Genomic DNA, 7930 nt, shown 5'->3' on the forward strand with positions numbered 1-7930 from the left:
TTTGGGTGTTTTTTTGTTTTTGTTTTTGTTTTTTTTTCAAATGAGAAAGAATACTTCATAATATACTTCCTTTTCACTGATCTTTCATAGTACTTCATGAAAAATTCTTAGAATTATAAATTAATATTTATTGCTAAAGGGAATACGTACTCACCCTGCAGTTTTATCTGCATGTGGAATTTTCTAAGCATCTGTGTATTTGTTTCTTTTTGACACAGGTGGAGCTGAGTGGAACATAGATTTGGATGGATCTTTAGTGAGGTGCAGGGACGCGTAATGCTCCTCTTAGGCGTCATGCTGACATGAACAACAGAAGACAGTAGACAAGTAACTTTTTAAAGGATTGCATGCTTTTTATTTTTTGTATTGTTATTTTTTATTTTTCGTTCATAGCCATAGAACCATTAACCAGACAAAATCAGTATTTGCCACCTTGGACTTTCTATGAACAACTTTATCCACATGCCCACCTCAAGCATTCCCACCACAGGCAACTTAGTACTATTGCAAATTCTACACAGGCATTGAAAATCAGTATGAAGCATCTGTAGGACCCCTGCAGAGTAATGGTGAGAGTTACCCTGGCACCCTCCTTTGGTAGGCTGAAGTGTCTGTAAGTCTTAAGCTGTGCCATAACTCCTCCTGTGGTGCTGACTCAGTTCTCCCTGTTTTTTGTGTGGGAGAGCTGGACTTCAACTCCTTCCTGTTTCCTGCCCATCTGCTCCCTGCTTTGCCCATGGCCCAGCAAAATATTGTGCTGTCTGCATAGCAATGCTTCTTGTGTGCAAAATTCTGTTACTGTGAGATGTAAATTGATTCTTTGGAATCTGTTTAGTTGACTTGTGCAGATTTCTTTCTCCTGCTGAATCCTTCCAGCATGCTTCTGTGCATAGCCATGGCCTTTGTTTCTTTCTTTCCTCCTTTCTTTGTTGTATTTGACACTCTGCTAACTGTGAATTGCCACGGTACAGCTCCATGTGCTCTGGAGTTCAGGGGAACAAACTCCCAACAAACACCGTGTAGCTTCAAACCTCACAAGTTTGGAGAGATGAGAGATGTGCAGCGCTCTGCCTGGTGCAGGACATGATGTGCTCTGCAAGGTCATGAAGGCCTCAGATTCGTGCTCAAACTCTTCTACATCAAAACCAACTCAACCACCTCTGCTTGTTGTACCTGGAGGTATCATTGCCAGGAGTTGCTGCACTGTGTGCAATGACATTTAGTCAGCAGTGTAACGCTAATGGGTTCCTATGCTCTCAGTCATTTAAAGCATCCTTGCAAATGCTTTCATTGAGGGAAATGTTTCATTTATGTGATATGTTGTTTTTTGGAAAATGAAACAGTTGACTTGTGTACCTCAAGACCATTTTCATTTCTTCCTTGCCACAGTGCACTTCTTGCTTGCCCCCTTGCCCTGTGCCTCTGCTGTGGGGTGGCTCAGCACCTCACAGTCCTTCACTCATGCTAGCCTTCCCAGTGGGATGGAGGAGAGAATCAGGAGAGAAAAAAAGTAGGACTCATGGGTTAAGATGAAGTTATTTGCTGTGATAGTGAAAAGAATAATAGTTAGGACTGTATGTATGCTGTGTGTGTGTGTCTGTATAACAAGTGATGAACCAGGAATTGCTCACCACTCCCAAGTGATGCCCAGCTAGCCCGCAGGTAGTGGGAAAGCATGAGATGGACTCCCACCCTCTTCAAAAGTCTTTCCACTTGATGTCATATGGTATGGAATATCTCTTTGGCCAGATTGAGTCAGCTGAATTTCGTTTCTCTCTTTCTAATTGTTCCTCAAGGTTTACTATTTGATTGTGCAATTTTTACCAATTCTTGTGTTATTTTAACTGTTTCCTGCAGTGCTTTGGGTTTCTGCCAAATGCTTTTCAACTTGGAACTCCACGGCAGCTTTTAAAGCAGCCCCGAGTACTGCACGAATAAATGATTTTCCTTTTCCAGCTCAGGTATGAGCCTCAATTTGTAGAATACTAATAGGGTCTGAAACACTGCAAGTTATGCCAGTTTTGTGGTGCTCACTCCACCCCTGATAACGAGGGCCAAGCATCATGCTTTTCTATAGGGTCAAATTGTCTGCGCTCAGTCGAGTTAGAGAGCTCTCACAGTTTCTTGTAGCATCAGAATAGTTCTCTGAATAGTTCTCTGAATAGTTCTCTGAATAGTTCTGCTTTATTGTGTTCAACATACATCTTATATACCATTCACTTACAAGCCAGGAATTCCTGTCCCTCTAATCAGTTAATTGGCCTGACTTCTCCCAAAACACAGTGATAAAGGATGAAAGGTTTTTTAAGTGTGATAAGGTTAACAATGCATACAAACACAACCTCCTGTTTACTCTTAGACACAAACAGATACCATTTGCTCTCTGTCTTACTCTTCAGACTCTCAAGGTTTCACAGTGATAGGATCTGTCAAGGAGTCTGATAAACTCTTTGCTGACTGCTCACAGTTACATTTTCCCCCATATCTCCCCCTTCTTTATTAATAAAAAAGGCATGGTGCATAGCTGTATCATTTTCTGTATACTGCAACAAGCATGGAACACAAATTAAAACACAGAAAAAAGCAATGAGACAAACTAATCCTAATTTTAACAAATTCTGTATCCATCCTACAAAAACCGCCAAGGAAATCCCTGAATATATTCCACCTATCTTGGATCCGTTCTTTCATCCAGAGAAAAGCAGGTCTGTGCATGGGATTGCTTCTTTCCGCGCAGCACTTCTTGCAGAGTGAACTTTCTTTCAGCTTCTATCAGTATGAGCTTCCTTTCAGCACTGTCAGTCCACCTGGGTCTTTGTATGGACTCAGATATGAGCAATCCAAATTATTACAGGTTCTCAAAAAACTGATATACATTCACAAGTTTCCCTTTTTAACGTTCTATCCTTCTTTACAACTTTCCCCTTTTTTGTTTATTTGCAAACTGTTACCACACTAGAAAATAATAGCACTAATTATATTAATAACATAATCCTCATAATTCAATCAAAGCCTTGATTGATAACACACTAAACATAAAAGTTACATAGGCGGTCACAATTTTTTGAGTCAATATAAACACACTCACACAGGCATTTAGTTTACACAATTCTATAAGTGGGAAATGGAAACTTTCTAAGCTAATTTATTATTACTTATTGACCCCGAGAGACAGCGAACTGCCAAAATGACAGGGTACATTCTGGTGGTGGATCCGAAAGGCAATGACAGCAGGGCGTCCCCTGCTTTAAAGATCACTTTTCCTTTCTCACCCATCACAGACCCTCTCCTGCTTTTATTCTTCTCAGGGTCTGCAAGGTTTTTTCCACATCTGCATGGCCAGTGCATGATACAGAACCCAGGAGGAACACCTGCTCACAAAATAGAACAAACCACTGAATTAGATCTCTCTACAGAACAAAATACAGAAAGTTATTTACAGTTTCAGTCGCTTTCTCCCGTTGTTTCTTGCTTTATCATTAGCTCCATTTTTTATTTAATTCATGAGCTTTTTTTTGTTGATCAGTAGCTTGTACTACTGTTACAAAAATCATCCTGTGTCCTTCAAGGTCTTGCTCTAATGCAACTGCTACTGTTCTTCCCAATTTCTTTGTTTTTGTTACAATCCCTGTTTCTATATACTTTCCAAGTCCCTTCATTTAATTTGTCCAAGTCCCTTACTTCAATTCCTTTAACCTGTATATTATCAGGAGAAAATAAAGACATTCTTGCTCAGACCAGCAAAACACCTTCAGAGATGTAAACAAGTTCAGCATACATGGAGGCAGACAAACCGAAAGATTGTAACTATTCATGCCAGACAGACCCTCTTGACATGATCACCAGAGATCTAGCTTGTACACCTGGCATGGGTGTGTGCAGATGCTATAAAGACCATTGGAAAACCCCGCCAAAACTGAGGTGGCTTGGCGGAGGTGAGTGGCAAGGAACCATGGGTTCGTGTGTGACAAAGGAGCAGACGGCGGATTGCCAATTGACAGAAGATCCCATCGCTTATACGTGGAACTCGATGTACGTTGTCCCAGTCGTGAACAGCCGGGGGAGACGACCTGCGCAGAAGGAGGTGAGCGCCAACATGGAGCTGCATCTCGTGCAGGAATGGTTCCATGGCAAGCTGGGGGCAGGGCACAGTGGGCGGCACATCACTGAGCAGCTGCTGACGGAGTACTGTTCTGAGATGGAGGCCCCTGATGGCTCCTTCCTCATCAGGGAGAGTGGGACATACGCTGGGGACTATGTTCTGTCCTTCTGTGCTTCTTACTCTGTGCTACATCAAGAATTATTACCTGTAGATGATTTTTGTAATTGTTATAGGAGCTACTGGCAAGAGAAGTTCACTTTTTGGGGGACCCATTAAATACAACCTAGGAGAACAAGTAGGAATATATAAATTGTTGTACGTGCCAGGTTCTCCAAAACCATTACTGGGCATGACGTATCAGAACAGTTGAATGTAGAGATTAAATTCAGTAAAGAAAATTGGAGCTAAGTGTCAAGCAAGACCAATTGACTGAAAATTTTAAGTTTGGCTTTAACACAAATTGGGAAAAGCAATGTTGTACCCCCAGAAGTTACATAAATCCTAAATCAGGTATACACAGGATTGCAGGCATCAGGAATACCTGGCAGAGCCAAAAATGCAGCCCAATAAAAGTTAAGTTAAAGATGGGAGTCAGCCCAGCCAGGGTAAAGCAATGCCTTTTGAGGATACAAGATTGTAGGAGGATAAAAGAAATAATAAATAACTTTTTGAATTTTTTATTATTAATTGGATAGAAATTCAAATACAGCACCCTAATCTTGCAAATGAAAAATTGGATGGCAAGAGTCAAGGAAAAATAAATAAATAAATAAATAAAATAATAAAAAAATAAAATAAAATTCAGTTAATCTGGACAGTGTTACCCAGGGTTGTGAGAACAGCCCAATGATTTTTGAGAACTGGTCAGCTTGTGAGCCTGAGATTTGGGTTTCTCTATCCCGTGGTAGAACCTTACTGCAGTATGTGGATGCCCCAGTAACAAAGGAGGACTGTGTACAATGGACTGTGAGTTTGCTGAATTTCTTGGCTATCAAGTTTCTCAACAGAAAGCACAACTGATCAAGGAGAAGGAAGCAATTTGCTGAACACCCAGAACGCCAATGCAGAGCTACCTCCAAGCCAGCAGTGTGCGACTGCACGGAGACTGTCTGTGCCAGCTGATCAGACCTGCAGGAGGAACCGTTGGATGACGCTGAGGATTCCTGGGTTCATCATTGGAAGCAGTTTTGTGAGACAAGGAAACTGTAAGGCAGGACGTGCAGTAACTGCCACTGACAAGGTAAATGACACAAAACCATTACCTGTGGGGGCTTCCACTCAGAAGGCTGAAATAACTGCCTTGACAAGAACTTTAAATATATGGACAGATGCTAAATGTGCTTTTGGGGTGGTACCCACTCATGGCACCATCTGGAAAGAGCAAGGGTTGCTTACACACAAGGAAAACAAATTCAGCATGATGGAAATCTACCAAAGAGTAGCATGGCTGTTATACATGGTAAAGGACATCAGAAGAGTGACACTGTACAGGAAACTGGGAACATGATGGTGGATCAGGTAGCAAAACAGGCAGCTGAAGGAAAGGAAATTGGTGAACTGGCTTTAATTCCAGATGGTAAACTTAAAATATCTGAACCTTAGTCAGAACCTATAAGGTATTCTAGAGAGGATAGGAATCTAATGATTTAGAAGGGAAGAGAGAGCAAACTGACAGACAGGTGCATACCCAGATGGACACATTGTTGTGCCCATTAGTATTCTACAGAATTTGGTTCTAAGGGACCATAATGAACATATGGGGGTACAGACACAGAAAGTAACTGTACAATCCTAGTACCAGGAACAGGATACAAGTGGGGTAGAGAGAAGGGATGACAGAACCACTTTTTGAAAACACTGAATTGAGATTAAGGAGTAAGACAATAACAGGACAATTATGGTATGTACCTGATGCAGGTATACTAATTTATTGGGGAGAGATCTTATGATGAAATTGGGAATACAAATAATAACCTGTCAGGAGGGAAAGGAAAGCGTAGAGCACAATTGCTTGGATTTAATCGAGTATCAGAGAAAAGTAAGATCTGACCTGCAAGAGACCCCCCTTGAGGAAGGAAAGCTTTTGTTTATCAATGGGTCCTCAAGGGTGGTGCAAGGAAAAAGACACAATGGATATGCTGTAGTAGAGAGAGCAAATGGGGAGGTGAGAGGGATGGGCCGGCTGCCTAATGACGGGTCTGCACAGACATGTGAATTATATGCCTTGAACTGAGCACTTAATCTCCTTAAGGGAGAAGAGGGAACCATATTTACTGATTCAAAGTATGCATATGGTGTGGTACACCACTACTTCTGGAAAGATTTGGGAGGAATGAGGGTTAATCAACAGTAAAGGGAAGGAATTGGTACATGGAGAATTAATCAGACAAGTCTTAGAAAATTTATTACTACCCATCAAAATTGCAATAGTGCATGTCAGAGGTCACCAGAAGAGGAATTCAATCATTGCTCAGGGCAATCGAGCAGCAGATAAAACAGCCCGTGAGGCTGCTTTACAATATGAATTATCTTGTGCCTGAGGTACCACCTCCTTCCTCAAAACAAATTCTCAGCGAAAAAGACAAGGAAACCCTTAAGAACTTAGGGGCCACAGAGTCTGAAGGAAGGTGGACCCTTCCAGATGGGATAGAGGTATTAAATAAAGCAGTGACAAGGGAAATCATCCTGCATCGAGGGAGTCATTGGAGAGTACAAGCCATGTGTGATGCTGTGCTATGAAAATACGTAAGCATAGGAATATATACTCTGGCTAAACAGGTCTGTAGGGATGTGTAGTATGCCAGAAAGTGAATAATAAAGCTATCAGAAACCAGCCTAAAGGGAGAAGAGAGCTGAGGATTCAGCCATCTCAAAGTATTCAAGTAGATTTTACGGGACTCCCGAATGTAGGAAAGATCTTGTTGGTGTTAGTAGACCATTTAACTGGGTGGGTAGAAGCATTTCCATCAGTATCTGCCATGGCAAATACGGTGGCCAAAATAATTTTGGAGCACATAATCCCTAGATATGGAGTGGTAGAATATATTGATTCAGACCAAGGTAGCCATTTCACTTCTGAAAGTCCTGCAGCTGTAGTAATAAATAAAAGATCTCAGACAAACATTTGAAATTGAGACAGGATACAGAGATGTGAATGCCTGGATAAAATGGATTAAGTATACTGTCTGGAGTCTCAACCATAGCAACTGCGCATTGGGACGGCTTGTAGCTCAGGCAGTACCCTTTCCTCTGGGGTGGACCAAGGATTTTCAAGGGATGCAATGTATGCTCACCCTGTACCAGGAGAAAACCGCCTGGGGAAATGAAGCCTGTAAATCACTCTCCCTATTGTTTCCCCTGATATCGGAGATGGATGCCAAAATCCCTCCTGCATTCCCTGGGGCCATAGGTAACCATACAGCTTGTCTCTCAAGACAGAATGTGAGGGCTACCAGGCCTATAGGGAATTTCTCACTATGCAGTGAAACCTTGGATGTTATGAAAGATTTAGAAGGGGACTATTCAAGGCTGGCAATCCACAGAGCGGATCTCTGATGGTATTGCAGTGGGAAGATCTTACATCCATTCTCCCATCTAATTGGGGAGGTACCTGTGCTGGCTCTACTGTTCACTCTGGCATTCGAGAAGGATCTGTCACACATTTGCAAAAGGAACAGAAGGAGCCTAGGAACCCCATTTGGTGATGATACAATATATATAGACTCAATTGGGATGCCCAGAGGTGTCCCTGATGAGTTTAAGGCTAGAAATCAAATTGCTGCAGGATTTGAATCTCTATTCTGGTAGGTGACAATTAACAAAAAATGT

This window comes from Meleagris gallopavo, chromosome 4 (genome assembly GCF_000146605.3).
Source record: "Meleagris gallopavo isolate NT-WF06-2002-E0010 breed Aviagen turkey brand Nicholas breeding stock chromosome 4, Turkey_5.1, whole genome shotgun sequence".
Lineage (NCBI taxonomy): Eukaryota > Metazoa > Chordata > Aves > Galliformes > Phasianidae > Meleagris > Meleagris gallopavo.